We start from the raw sequence: 14,822 nt of genomic DNA, 5'->3' as shown, positions 1-14,822 counted from the left end.
GGTCACTGAGGAAGATAATTCTGGGAGAGAGGAAACAAATGATTGTCAGCCCTGGCTGAATCTATGGATTGTGGATTAAGCCTAAAACATACAGGGTTCACGCTCAAGTGTTTCATATCATCATTTACCTGCAAGTTTGATTTAGCTATCAAGTGCTGGTAATCCAAGATCCATACATACAGGTAATCACTATATAGTACTCCTCATCATTACTTCAATTAGGAAATTCCTTGGCAACATAGTACTGATGTGACAGGGATGATATTGTCATGGCCGTCCAAAAGCTGTCAGACTCCACTTGCTGTAAGCCAGCATGGTCAATGTGTCTGGATGCTACAGTTCAACATCATCTGAAGTGCCGCATGTTCTCTATCTCTGGTCTTGACATACAAAGAACTGACACCATGATCTTCTCTCTTGAGAAAAAGCTACTGCAACACCATTCACGATCAGAAAGGCAACTCATGCCTTTGACAAAGTTTCCCATGACATTCTTGCAAACAAGCTTGTAAAATGTGGGCTAGACAAGGTAACTGTTACATGGATTTGTAATTGGTTGACCAGCCAAACCCAAAGGGTGCTCAACAATGGCTCCTTTTCATCCTGGAGAAAAGTGACCAGTGGGGTCCCACAGGGCTCTGTCCTGAACCCAGTGCTATTCAATATCTTTATCAATGATTTGGATGACAGAATTGGGGGCATACTTATCAGATTTGCAGATGACACCAAATTAGGAGGAACAGCAAATGCTCCAGAGGACAGGATCAAAATTCAAAATGACCTGAATAGACTATAAAGCTGGGTCAAAGCTAACAAAATGAAATTCAACATGGAGAAATGTAAAGTACTGCACTTAGGGCAGAAAAATGAAATGCACAGATATAGGATGGGGGACACCTGGCTGAACGAGACTACATGTAGAAGAGATCTAGGAGTTCAAGTAGACCACAAGTTGAACATGAGTCAACAGTGCGATGCGGCAGCTAAAAAGGCCAATGCAATTTTAGGGTGCATCAATAAAAGTATAGTGTCTAGATCAAGAGAAGCACTAGTGCTACTATATTCTGCTTTGGTCAGGCCCCACCTGGAATACTGTGTTCAGTTCTGGGCACCACAATTCAAAAAGGATATTGAGAAACTGGAGCGTGTCCAAAGGAGGGGGATTATAAATGGTGAAGGGTCTGGAAACCATGTCCTATGAGGCTTACGAAGCTAGGGATGTTTAACCTGGAGAAGAGAAGGTTAAGAGGTGATATGATAGCCCTGTTTAAATATTTGAAGGGATGTCATATTGAGGAGGGAACAAGCTTGTTTTCTGCTGCTCCAGAGAACAGAACCCGGAACAATGGATGCAAGCTACAGGAAAAGAGATTCCACTTCAACATTAGGAGGAACTTCCTGACAGTAACGGCTGTTCAACGGTGGAACACACTCCCTCAGAGTGAAGTGGAGTCTACCTTCTTGGAGGTCTTTAAGCAGAGGCTGGATGGCCACTTGTTAGAGATGCTTTGATTAAAAGTTCCTGCATGGCAGGGGGTTGGACTGGATGGCCCTTATGGTCTCTTCTAGCTCTATGATTCATGTACATAGCAGAGCAATTGGGCAAAAGTTCCTTGAATAAGAGAACAGCCAACATGCTCTTTCACCAACTGAGCACCTTTGTTTACATACTCTCTTTATCCATGCATTCATTCAAGATGCTAACTTAAAACACTGTTTTCTCAAACATTCTAACCCAGTAACATCTCATGATCTGGGACAGAATGGAACTTGCAGGTGCGGGATGGAAGAATAGATGCAGGTTAACACATGCACCAGTAAACAAGCCTAGGAAGAAGGACACCATAGTATTGAGGTGCAAAGTATTAGATATTTGTTAGGATACCCAGGATCAAATCCACATTCAGCTACAGAATTCACTTGTTCATGTGAGGATAAAAGGATAAACTGGAAAGGTGGGGGAGAGAATCAAATGTGTTGCCTTGAGCTGCTCAGATTAGAGGAGAGATGAAGAAAATATTTTAAAATAAGGAAGTCATAAAGCAGGGCTGGGCAACTGTTAATACTGAGAGTCCCACAATGATCCCCTATGGGTCATTGGAGGCCCAGCACTGTGACCACTGTGACTCTCAATATCTTTTATTTCAAAAAAGATGCATCTCCAAACATCAACTTCAACATGCTGCCCCAGGTTGTTTTAGGCTCAAAAGAAACCTTTTTCAAAACATGATGGGGGAAAAGCTTCCCCTGAGCATAAAACAGCTTGTGAGAGCGCTAAAACATGGCAACATTGTCCTCCACACAAAGAGGCAATGCAAAAGATGGCAACCCACACCTCAGCTCTAACATTATAAATGCAGCAAATGTTGGCCTACACCCCAGCATTGAATATATCTGCCATATTTCCCCACGTAGCTATAGAGGTATTACCAGAACAATTCTATTTTGATGAAACTCTGTAACAACCAATGCTTAGGTAAAGAGTGAAATATGGGAAAAGAAAGACCCCTATTGCAGCTGATCAGAGCCTGTCTTTTGCACATGGGATGGAGGACTAAAACCTACACACTAGGCAGTCATATCTGCAGCTGGATCAGCAGACCTTCCCCCAATGGATATCATAATGATACACAAACATCATCTCTAATTGATTTCAGAAGCTAGGTACAATAAATGTTGCTATCACTAACCTCAGTTCTCACCCTTCTGCAACATTATTATCTCATTTGCCATGTCTAAATAGTGGGCACAATTTGAAGTGCTGAAGGGGAAAGGACATATAAGTAATGCATGCTGAAAATCTCTCTCTCACGCACACACACACACACACACAGAGAGACAGACAGACACACAGAGCTTTTATTCTTTTTTGTTTCCCTGGCTACTTTAAATAGCATTCTTTTCCTGCTGATTTAGACATGACCAAGAAATATCTAGAAAAGAAGAAATGAGTCTGTTACTGCCACTTGTACTGTGGTACAGATGATGAAGGTACAAAGCATCAATTACCAACCTACTGGTGGGGAGGGGGGATGGAAAAAGGAGGAAAAGAGCAGGATGACCTTCATAAATGAAAGTAAAAGAAACATCCCAAATGGCAATGGCCCCATACAGACAGGTCAAAATAAAGCTGCTTTGGGTCACTTCGGAGGTATGCTGTTTAAATGAAGCATGTGTACTAAGAGTCCGGAAGCTGTGCCAAAGCCACGATCCAGTCCTAAGGACTAGAGCACAAGTTTGGCGCAGCTTCCGGACTCTTAGTACGCATTCACCATTGAAACAGCATACCTCCAAAGTGACCCGAGGCAGCTTTATTTTGGCCTATCCGTATGGGATCTTTGCAACTACTCAGATCTTTGGAGGTAAAGAGTGAAACATGGGCCTATTACAGACTGCCAAAATAAAGCTGCTTCAGGTCTCTTAGGAGGTATGCTGTTTAAATGATGCATGCATCTTAAGAGTCCAGAAGCTGCACCAAAGCTGCACTCCAGTGCTTAGGAATGGAGTGTGGCTTTGGTGCGACCTCCGGACTCTTAGGACCCATGCATCATTTAAATAGCATACCTCCAAAGAGACTCGAAGCAGCTTTATTTTGGCAGTCTGTAACAGGCCATGGAAAAAGAAGGATAGCTTTTTGAACTGGAAGGATAAGGCCAAGAGCACCAATCACTCATGTTTCTACATTTTAAAAATATTAGCAATAGCAAGTATATTTCTGTATCACTTACTGATGTACTAAGCGGTTTACAAAATGTAAGCTAATTGCCCCCAACAAGCTGAGTACTCATTTTAGTGACTGGAAGGATGTCAGGCTGAGTTGATCTGGAGCCCCTTGCTGGTATTGAACTCACAACCTTGTGGTTTTGTGAATGAATGGCTGCAGTACTGGCATGTAATCACTGCGCCACCTGGGATCAGTTATTATTAATTGTTTTGTTGTTGCTCTACCTGAGGAAAGCCATACAATTAAAATAAGGGGGAAGGAGAACCCTCAGTAATGCATGTAGCTGAATCAATAAGGCACATTCTGTAAGAGTGTCTTGTCAAGTTTAAAGCATCAAATTAAACCTTTTGTAGCTAAAACTATAATGAACTCCCAAACGTCTCACATGCATGGTAAAGGCTGGACAGTGATTTGATCATATTTCAAAAAAGCAACCTTTACTTATTTACAAGGCCAAACTGAACTTTAAAATATGTCTTTCATTTTAATACTTTCAACCTGTTCTTTTTGATGACAATTATTTCTTGTGCACAGTAACCCTAAAACTACTTTGACAAAAATCAATCATAGAATGACCTTGAGTGCATGTACATTGTAGAAATAATCCATTTTGGCATCACTTTAACTGCCATGGCCCTATCCTACAGAATCCTGGGATTTGTAGTTTGGTGAGACACCAGCACTCTTTGGCAGAGAAGGCTGCCAAAGACTTTTTAAATCTACAAATCCCAGAATTCCACAGAATGAAGCAACAGAACTTAAAGTGGTGTCAAACTGCATTATTTCTACAGTGTAGATGCACCCTGAGAGCCAGCATGGCATAGTGTCTTGAGTGTTGGACAATGACTCTGGAGACCAGATTTTGATTCCTAGCTCTATGATGGAAACCCACTGGGTGACCTTGGGCAAGTCACATGATCTCAGCCTCAGGGAAGAACAATGGGGAAGCTCCTCTGAACAATTTGTGCCAAGAAAGCGTCCATAAGACCTTAGGGTTGCCATATGTCAGAAATTACTTAACGGCACATAACAATAACAACAACAACAAAGATGCACCCTTCCTTAATCTTGCCTAATAGCTTTGGGAGTAACATAAAAACTATCTAAACATAGACAGTGTTTTAAATCACAACACATTCTATGGTAAACATGTTTTCTTCATGATTTTTTTCTCCCATGCTTTTATTATAAATAATTATAGTGATACTGATGTTATGCTAAAGGTACTCTTCAGTTCATGATTTCCAAGTACAGTATCATAAGAAAGGTTTTCAAAAACAAGGTGAGAAAGTGAGTGCAGTAAATGTGCAGTATCTACAGCTCAGTGATGAGGAATGAAGAAGTGCACACAGTGCTAGACTCCTGACATACTTTCTAGGCTCTGAACCATCTTACATAGGTCCTAATCTTGGTCCCTAATGATTTGGATTGGGTACACTGCGGCAAAGTTCCAAAAAAGAATCTCAACAGTTGATAAATTAGCGCTTTTTCAAGTGTCCACATCTAGTCTTTATTCACAACATATCTGAAAGGGAAATAAAAAAAGTAACCTAATGAAGATCAGGCTACTTGTGGTTTTCCAGCTTCTGCAAAGATTTGTTCCCATTCTCTGAAGATTTGGTTGCTGTGACTAAAGTATGCAGGTACTTTGTCCTGCCCATCACTGGAATGTAGCCCCAGACAACATCTCTGAAATCATATGTGGTCTTCAGACTCTAAGAGGTTCCCAACCTTGCTCCAGATCCTGTCTGATCTTGAAAGCTAAATAGGGATAGTACTTGGCAGGGAGCAGGTATAGTAGGCTATATTTCACAGGAAGGTATTTTATCTATCTATATTTGATTTATATACTGCCTTTCTTCCAAAATTGGACTCTGGAGGCTAGCAGCAAACCACGCCTGAGTATTCATTGACTAAGAATACCCTTTAACGTTAATGGGATCTTGATAACTCCACAGGCGACTTGAAAGTGCATGTGCATGTATACACACACACTCACACACAGAGAGGAAAGCAGGCATTACAAAAGCAACAGCGATAGCTTAACACAAGAAGGCTGTTCCAGCACCTACTCTGCCACAGAATCTAAACACTCTGGCTGGTTCCATTGGAGGCTAGAGTGTAAGCTTTCATAACCCTCCTTTATCTTATAGATCACTTGGTTTTTAGATACAGATCAGCTGACATAATACAGAAAGCAGGACATAAGAGGACAAAGAATCCCATCTCTTGGTACCAACAATGAAAATCATTTGTATCTTTCTGAAGACTCTCATATTGACAGCCTGCAACATGTCTACATGTTGTTAATCATACGTACATCCCACCAATTTTGCAAGAGTACAGGAGAATTGCCATCTGTCCCAACAATAATGCCCACATCAAAAGTATGATTCACCCAGGCTGCCTCACATACCAGAGAGAAAGATCAACACAAAAAGCAGTATAAACCTCACTTAGGGTTGGTTTTCATAGCCTTCATTTTCCCACCCGCTACTTTCCTCACAGCAGTACAGCAAGGAATATTGATGGAAAACTCTCACCCCACTCTCTGGAGGAAGGTAAGGTTCTTGAAGAGCACTGACCCTCTTGAATAAATTGTAGCTGCCATCACCTATCTGGATTAGAAAGGAGGACCTCTCTTTGTCATTTATTGGGGGGGAAAAGGAATACAGAGAAGGCTGTGGGCTCACATATGACAGAAAAGAACAACGAGTACTTTAAAAGCAGAAACATTCTTTTTTTTTCATACTTGCAGCAAGAATACAGCTCTTTACAACCTCCTGGAAAGAAACAGTCTCCTAACACACTTGTCTCCTTGGATCATATACTAGATTTGTTTAAAAAAAGTTCTTTCATAAGAGCTCCAGCTCCACTTAAACTCTAGCAACTTGCCCCTCAAACCAATCAGAATACAAGAGAAATCTACCTATTGACAAGCAGATGAAAATATTAGGGTGTGGAAAGTGTGGAATATAAAATTAGAAAGCAATTAACTGTACAGATATGCCCTCTTACCACAGAAGAATGTAGGAGTTTCTGTTGGCAGGGAGGGTCACTCAGTTAGGAATTAGCTTTAGCCACTGTGCTAATGACCAAATACACGCAACAATCTGTGATTTGGTGAACTCAGTTATCATTTGGAAAATGGGTGAGTGGCTAATCAAAAGACCCAAACAACTCCCTGAAGTGCATGGAACTGACAAGCCAGCAGCAAACTTAGAATGCTCTAGTTTATAACACACTGGAAAATATAAGATAATACTCCAGTGGTACAACTATTTCACAACAAAATCACAAACTAATCAGCCAATGCAAATTAAGGTTTTTTAGTACCTCTCTCCAAAGGACTACAGTAAGCAATCGAAAGGAACACTTGGGATGCTGAAGGTGTTATTTGAGCAATCTGCAACAGAGTACTGTATTACATTCAAGAAAATAGGCACAGTTGTAACAAATGTAAAAGAAAGGGATAGAATCATATGGTTATGACTACTTTTCCTGAAATACAAAAGCTATAAATGTTCACCTGGTCATCCTTCTATCTAGTCTTAACCTTCTAGCTCAGCTAGCACACACCAGCAAGACAGCTGGTACATGGAGAGGATAGCTTGTCCTGCTAATCAGCATTGTCCCAGTGTTCTCTTGCACTACCCATCTGTCTACAGCCACCTGTTTCCTCTTGTCTTATTGAATGGGAAAGTTCTTTTAAAGAGAGAGTATCCTACACAGGCTTGTGCTGCCTGTTGGACAAAAGAACCACAGTCAACAATCGGAGATTAGAACTATAAAGGGGGTGGGGAAAGTGATTTTAAAAGTAAATGGCAAATTGAATAGAATACCACATAACAATCTTGCACTGACATATGTAGTTGACTAATCACACTACACCAGTCCGTTGGTACAGACCCAGAAGCGGAGGGAGTTAAAATGTGCAGTTTACACAGCAGTGGAGAAACATCATGGGAATGATGACAGCAATCAACACTCCTAACATAAATCCCACCCTACCTTGCACCACTAAAATACAGATACACTACTTGCACAATACACAAATACTGCCTGAGCACCAACTGAAAATTTGGATACGATTCAGCACACACTTGTTAAGCCTACTAATTTTCCTGGATTTCTGTGGCTTTGGATCCTATTAGCAATGCTGTCCTCCAGACCACCTGTTTCTAGAGGAAGTTGGGATAAATACTGCACGCATACCTGCCTGGACAGCAAGCTTCAACTTATGACTAAGAGGACTGTTTTTCTTCTTCACAGGGATCACCTAGTGTTCCTTGTGCTGAACAGTTGCTTGCAGATTTTTTTCTCCCTTGCTTTTAAAAATGTACATAAAGCCACAGGGGTACAGAATGTACAGAAAGCCCAGAATTATGGGGTGTAGAATAATCAATATACTGAAGCCACCCTGTTCTATATCTTCTTTTGGTCAGATTGTTTTTTGTTTTGTTTTGGGTGCATAGCCATGGCTGTCACAAATAATGGATTAGGTAGACCAGAGGGAAGAGTGACACCTGGAACTCAGTCCGGATAAGCAGACCTGATGCAGGGAGATATATGAGACTACCCTGTCTGTAGGGGCTCAGAACTTCATGTCTGCCATGACAACCGTAGGTCTGTCTCAAGTGGTATCTGGACCTACTCATGCTGCTAGGTACATGGTAGGCTTTGTTTCTTTCTATGGGGTGGGGATGGTGATCTGGGATTGGAGCTTTCTACTGTTCCACAGATCACTTCTTGTTGGTCAGGTTTAGACTTGCTGAGACTCAGAGCCTCTACAGGGGTGGAGAATCTATTGCACACAGCTCCTTTACTACACATAGATCCGCTGACTGCCAGTCTGCTTCTGGGCAAAATTCAACGTACTGATATTGCCCTATAGATTGGGTCCAGGTTATTTGAAGGACTGCATCTTTCTTCATGAGCCTGTTAGAGCTCCAATGTCGTCTTGAGAGGCCCTTCTCTTTGTTTTACCACCCTCTCAGGCTTTGAATTCCCACTCTAGAGGTCCTTGTTCTCCTTCTGCCAACAGGTAAAAACATTTTGTACTATCAGGCTTTTACAAACTTATGGATTTTATATGCTGTGTGATTTGGATTTTAAGATATGTATATGTATTTTAAATATATTTTAATACCTGTAGTGTTTAATATTTTAACTTCATAAATTGGTTTTAAATATTATTTATACTTTTTAATGCTTCTGAATTGTTTTAATTTGCATTGTTTCAAACATGAGTCCCTACATCAAGAGAAAGGCAGGATATAAATGAATACAAAAATAGTAGTAATAGTAGTACTAGTAGTAGTAAGTGGTGTATTGGCTGGATGAGGAAAGATGGTTTTTGAATGGGGTTGCAAACTAGGAACAGTTCCTAGTTTGAAAGCAGAAATACAGTTCCATAATAAAATAATAAATAAACTGTTTATTTATATACCGCTTTTCCTCGAGATCAAAGCAGTTCACATCAGGTAAAACCATGACAAACGTCATAATACAGTATAAAACAGTTAAAGCATTCATTTACAATTGATAACCTATGAGCATGCATTAACAAGGAAAGAAACCCATTGAATGTCCATGACAACCCTCAGCAAGCTAGGAACAGAGGGTGGAATGGATACTGAAACCATACGTCCATGTTAATGAGCTCAATCTTCCAGTGACTTTTACCAGCTTTAGCTAGTATGTCAGCTTTATTCTCCATTGAAAAAGAGACCTAGCCATCATCATTCCTGTCTGGCTGTTCTCCAGATTAGAAAATTGTAATGCAATCTAGATGGGACTATCCTTCAAGATGCCCAGTTCAAGAAGGTTCTTGACTCAGAATGTCACTGCTCAATTACTGACTGGGGGAAGCTGGCACAACCATATTACCCCCTTTCTGGAATTTACTGAACTGACAATCCCTTGGTATCCAGGTTCAATTTGAGACACTGCTTTTGACTTTCAAAGTTCTAAATTAATCATGTTGGTACTAGTTATCCTAGAATACCTCTTTTGGTCTTACACAATTTTTGTTACTGTGTTCCTTCAAGTCATTTTCGACTTATGGTGACTCTAAGGCAACTCTATCATAGGGTTTTCTTAGCAAGATTTGTTCAGAGGAGGTTTACCATTGCCTTCCCAAGGCTGAGAGTATGTGAATTTCTCAAGGTCACCAAGTCCATTTCACAGTCATAGGACCTACCTAATGTTGGTATGCAACCTATGGCAAGTCATCCACAAGAAAAGGCAGCCCTCCGGCTGAAAAACTCTTCAAGAACACTGTAGATGCCCTGCTCTTGATAAGACCTCATAATACTTGAAATTTTAATCTACTGAGCTCAAGTGCAACCACAAAATCTTTTTGAGATTTTAGCACCTAAATGAAACAATTAAAATTATACCACCTGCTTTGGAGCAAAAAGCCATAAAACTGCTCTTCTAGAAGCTGCAGCATAAAAACATTGCTCTGAACAAAGAATCAGCAGCATAAAGTGGAATGCCAATCTTTTTGCACAAGTATATCTAAGATTACCCACAGGACTAAAAAACACATTCTTTCTGGCTTGACAAGAACCCTGCCCCCACCTGTAGTAAACGAGTCTTTGTAGTAACTGTCTTAACTGTGTGTGTAGCCACCTTCCTGACACCCCCCCCCCACACACACACACACATTCCAGTTCTAGCTTCAGTCACTAGTTTCTAACAGTGGCAGGACTACATTCCCCTGTGAGACAAGAGACCATGCTGATGGCAGCAGTGCTGCTGGTAGGGTCTCTCTTTCAAGCAGGCTTTTGCTGAGGAGCCAGGCTAAATATGCCAAATAGCTACTGGGCAGCAGCAGTATTTTGGGGGGGGGGGTGACCCTGGCAGAGAATCTGTCAGAGGCAATGGCAGTAGTAGCCACGTAGGCCATATAGCAAAGTGCATTAACATCCAAAATCCACAAAACAGTGATATCTTTATTTGACCAACCAAAATGCAAAATGCATGATGCAAGCTTTCAAAGTTCCACTAGCTTCTTCATCAAAGGTGTTAAGAATCATACAAGAGAAAAAAATTATAAAATGACAATGTTAATCACAGGCTTGCATTTTCTCAAGGTGTTGTTTGTGTGTTGTTCTTTAGAGGGATATCGACACATGCAGGCCCCTCCTCCTTCTGGCCACGTGTCACTTGGAACAAAGCATTCCAAAGTCCAGGAGATAAAATTTGAATTCCATTAGGAATGAAAAAACATACTTATTCTGAGAACCCAGATGTCTCCATCCTGTGTGAGGTCACAGCCCCCTTTGTTAGGAAGAGCTAGTACTAAGAAAGAGGAGGAACGGTAAATCCCTTTGAATGTCTTTTACCACAAAAGAACCTATGATGAGACAATCCAAAATAAAACAAGAAATAGTGCCAGAAGATGTTCTGTCTTAAGTTACAGCTGTGGATTTTGAGAAAGCCAATTCCCTAAAAGACACTGCTGCTCTTGCATAGGATAACTCAGACAGAACCACTCTCATGTTAAAGAGTGTCTCTAAAAATGCATTTCTGAAGGAACAGTGATCAAATTTCAAAAGTATGTGACATAATTCAGGTATCTCTCCGGAAAGTGACACAAGTCACACTCCAGCCAAACAGTTCAAAGCTTTTGCAATTCACAAGGCTCAGAAAGGAAATGGAAGAACTTTGGGTTGTTCTACAACTGCATCCACAACCTACATTAAAAAGTTGACACACACCCAAATTCACACCTCTTTCTTGTATGTAACGGAAAATACACATTTCTCAATGAGCACATTTGCTTCCATTCACAAAGCTGGATCTGTGTAAAACAAATCTTGGAAACAAATCTACAAGTATTAACAACCCACAATATTTGTTTCATTTACTAGCCTGGCTAAACTCTGCATTACTAGAACACCAACAGCCTAAAAGTGGGGAGGGGACTCCCCTTGATTTTATAACATTTTCCTCTAAAGACCAGCAAGAGAGCCTTACATGCTACAGGCAAAAAGGCGGCTATTAATATGTGTGGTGCACATAAAATATTAGGAATCTCTGGTCTGTGGTCTTAATACAGCCTATGGAGGACCCATCTTTAAGCTTGCCAGTTTTCCTCTGGCCTAATCTCTGACCGATGAATGGTCATAAGAGATTCGTCCTCTTCACTTTCTTGCCACAATGAGACTTTTAATGCTGGAGAGGGAAGACCAAACTCTCACTTGGACCCTGTCACATCCCAAAACTGCCTCTGTGGAAACCCTTCAGAAAGTGGACTGTAGTGGAGATTGACTGTTTGTATATGGTATCTGGGCAATCACTGGGATGGCCCTTCAATTGCTAACACACACCCTCTCCCATGCTTGCCTGTAATTGTTTGCTGTTGTTGTGAGCCTTCAAATTGCTTCTGACTTATAGTGTCCCGAAAGTGAACCTAACATAGGGTTTTCTGGGGCTGAGAGGGTATGACTCACCAAGGTTATACCTTGGCCTAGCAATGAATCAAACTGTGGTCTCCAAAATTGTAGTCCAATGTTCAGACCACTACACCATGCTGGCTCCCTTGTCTTTCAACATAACAGGGTTTGACAGGCCCTGTGTACACACAACACTCTCATACACCACTGTGTTCGTTAATTATACTGAATCATCAAAATTAATTTGGTTTACATCAGTCACAACCTTCATACGTTGCTGCTGCTTAGGATTCATGTACACAAAGAGAAAGTATCAGTTTAAACAACTATATCAATGGTCCGTGACGAAACCACTACTTTGATTCTCCTTTGAATACTCTGAACCAAGAGACCTTAGTTTAATGCTAATAAAGAATTAAAATTCCAGAGCCTGGAGGGCCAAATTCTTCAAACATCAACACAAATGAAATCAATTATGCAAATAATACATTGTGAGCAAATTTTATTTGATAATTTAGTCTAATAAACCAAAAAGCAAGCCCATTCAACATCTGTAGAAATGGTAACAAGATGAGACATTGCCTTATACAGGCTTAACAGCAAAATAGTGCAACAGAGAAAAAACAGTAACTTTCTTGCAGTTCTAACAGAATGAGAAAAAAAGTGAGAATGGTCTATAGGACTGGGGTTCAAAGAACTGAAGATAGTTCAGTTCTGGGAACTGAAGTTCAATTCTGGTAAGGTGAAGGTAGTTTAGGATCTCCTGGTAGAACTCTGCCTGGTTTGCTATTGATCAGCAAGCATTCTCTATCAACAACAAAAGCCATTTTAAATCAGGTTGTTAGAAACCTTAGCCAATAGTAACTTGGCTATGCTGATCATCCCAGTGTGCAGCTTATAAGTAAGGTGCAAAACCTACGCCTGCATCTGGCCCTTCTCTGCTCTTTGTATGATCCCCAATGCTAGCAATTCTGTCACCCTCTCCTCCCCACAGCTGAGATAGCTAATAGCAACAGATAAGTAGCCATGAGTAAACTACCTTAGTGGAGATTGCTGGGACATGGGAGTGTCCTGAGACAAGGGAAGGAAGGAACATACAGTACATGTTCATGCACATGTGTGTTTGTGCAGTGCTATCATATGCAATTCTTCATGCTTAAAAGTCTGTGTGCCCCTGGGCCTCATGTGTTGCAGTAGGTTACTGGTTCCACACCTACAGCCAGCAATTGTTACCATCTTGAACCCACCTCCCACTAGTGGATCTTTAGATTCTAATAGAGGGGAAACAGATTTCTCAAACCTGATGCTTGCCTGTGCCAACCATATAAAAAGAATTCTGCTAGATGACAAACATTGTCCCCTGTGCCCTGCTAATGATCCCCAAGATTGAGGAAGTGGACTATGAAAGATTATGTCTATGAAAGATTATGCTACAGCTTCTTTCTCTCAGTTAGTCTCAATGATGCTGCAACAACTCTTTGCATACTGATATCCCAGACTAACATGGCTGAGGCTGCATCTGCAACACAAAAATAATGCAGTTTGACACCACTTTTAACTGTCATGGCTTAATGCTATGGAATTCTGCAACTCAACATCTTGTGAGACATTTAGCTCCAGTGCAACAACTAAGTACAAATCCCAGCACTGAGCCATGGCAGTTAAAGTGGTGTCAAGCTGGATTATGTCTGCAGTGCAGATGCAGCCCAAGTCTTTGAATTCTTACCTCAATGTATTTCGACAGATAATTGACTTTACTTTTACAGAGTTCTTTCAACTGTCATAAGGACTACAACTATCTTTCCCCCCTCTCTCAGACAGGAAACCAACAGGAAATCTCTGCCACACAGTTAACAACATAAAAGGGCCCTATAGTGAAGTAAGCAAGCAGCAATTAACTCTTTGCAAAGTTTGAAAGTGAAGAGTGTCTAGACTGGTGGTAATTAAAGTGGTGGTCCCTAGACTGGTGTTGGTCTCTGAGCCAGGGGTTGGAGAATTTCTTTGAGCTGGGGGTGGAAACACCTGTAACCAGTAGGCACAAATATGGTGCTGGGCACAGCAGGGGGAATTTCCCCTGGCCCCCACATTGTACAGCTTAAGAAGTACTGCTCTAGACACAGTTTATTTATTTTAGCCTACAGCTGCTCAGAGGGACTAGAAGCCATTACCAACACTCCAAGGCTTCTTTTCCATGAGCAATACATCACCAAGAAGCAAATACATGGAGTCCAATAGTGGGTCAAACTAACAGGAATTAGTTTAATTGTTAGCAGGAGCAAAATAGAGAGAGCAGAAGTTGAAACTTAAGCTAACAGCTACCTTTTGATTATCTTTCCTACCAAAGGCAAATGTAGGATCTGAGGTCACTCCAATCCCACACGCACAGTTGTTCCTTTGTGACTGAGTTGTGAAGAATTTTGTTGGATGACACTGTGCAGCAGACATACAAAAGAAGGCAATTTTATTACCACAGCCAACAACTAACTCATCTCCAGAGAGCATGTCAAAGTCCTCGATTCCATCATCTATGACTCTCTACCACCGAACAATGTGCCAGTTCAACAAAACATTCCTTCGCTGCTGTTGCTGTGTGCTTTCAAGTTGTTTCAGACTTATGGCAAACCTAAAACAAAACAGGGCTTTCTTGGCAAGATTTGTTGAGGGGGATTGTCTCTGCCTTCCTCTGAGGTTGA

The 14,822-nt window shown here is 41.1% G+C and overlaps 1 protein-coding gene across 1 annotated transcript in view; it reads right to left on the bottom strand.

The window, feature by feature from the left end:
- RNF44 (ring finger protein 44) overlaps positions 1 to 14,471 on the bottom strand; it is a 47,927-nt gene extending 33,456 nt beyond the window's left edge. The window contains 1 exon segment of the mRNA XM_042451736.1: positions 14,449 to 14,471. The gene's annotated coding sequence lies outside the window, so the exon portion shown is untranslated.
- Between the last annotated feature and the right edge of the window lie 351 nt (positions 14,472 to 14,822).

Source organism: Sceloporus undulatus, chromosome 2, assembly GCF_019175285.1.
Source record: "Sceloporus undulatus isolate JIND9_A2432 ecotype Alabama chromosome 2, SceUnd_v1.1, whole genome shotgun sequence".
Lineage (NCBI taxonomy): Eukaryota > Metazoa > Chordata > Lepidosauria > Squamata > Phrynosomatidae > Sceloporus > Sceloporus undulatus.
Note: the sequence above shows the minus strand (reverse complement) of the source record. Positions and strands in the feature narration are given on the sequence as shown.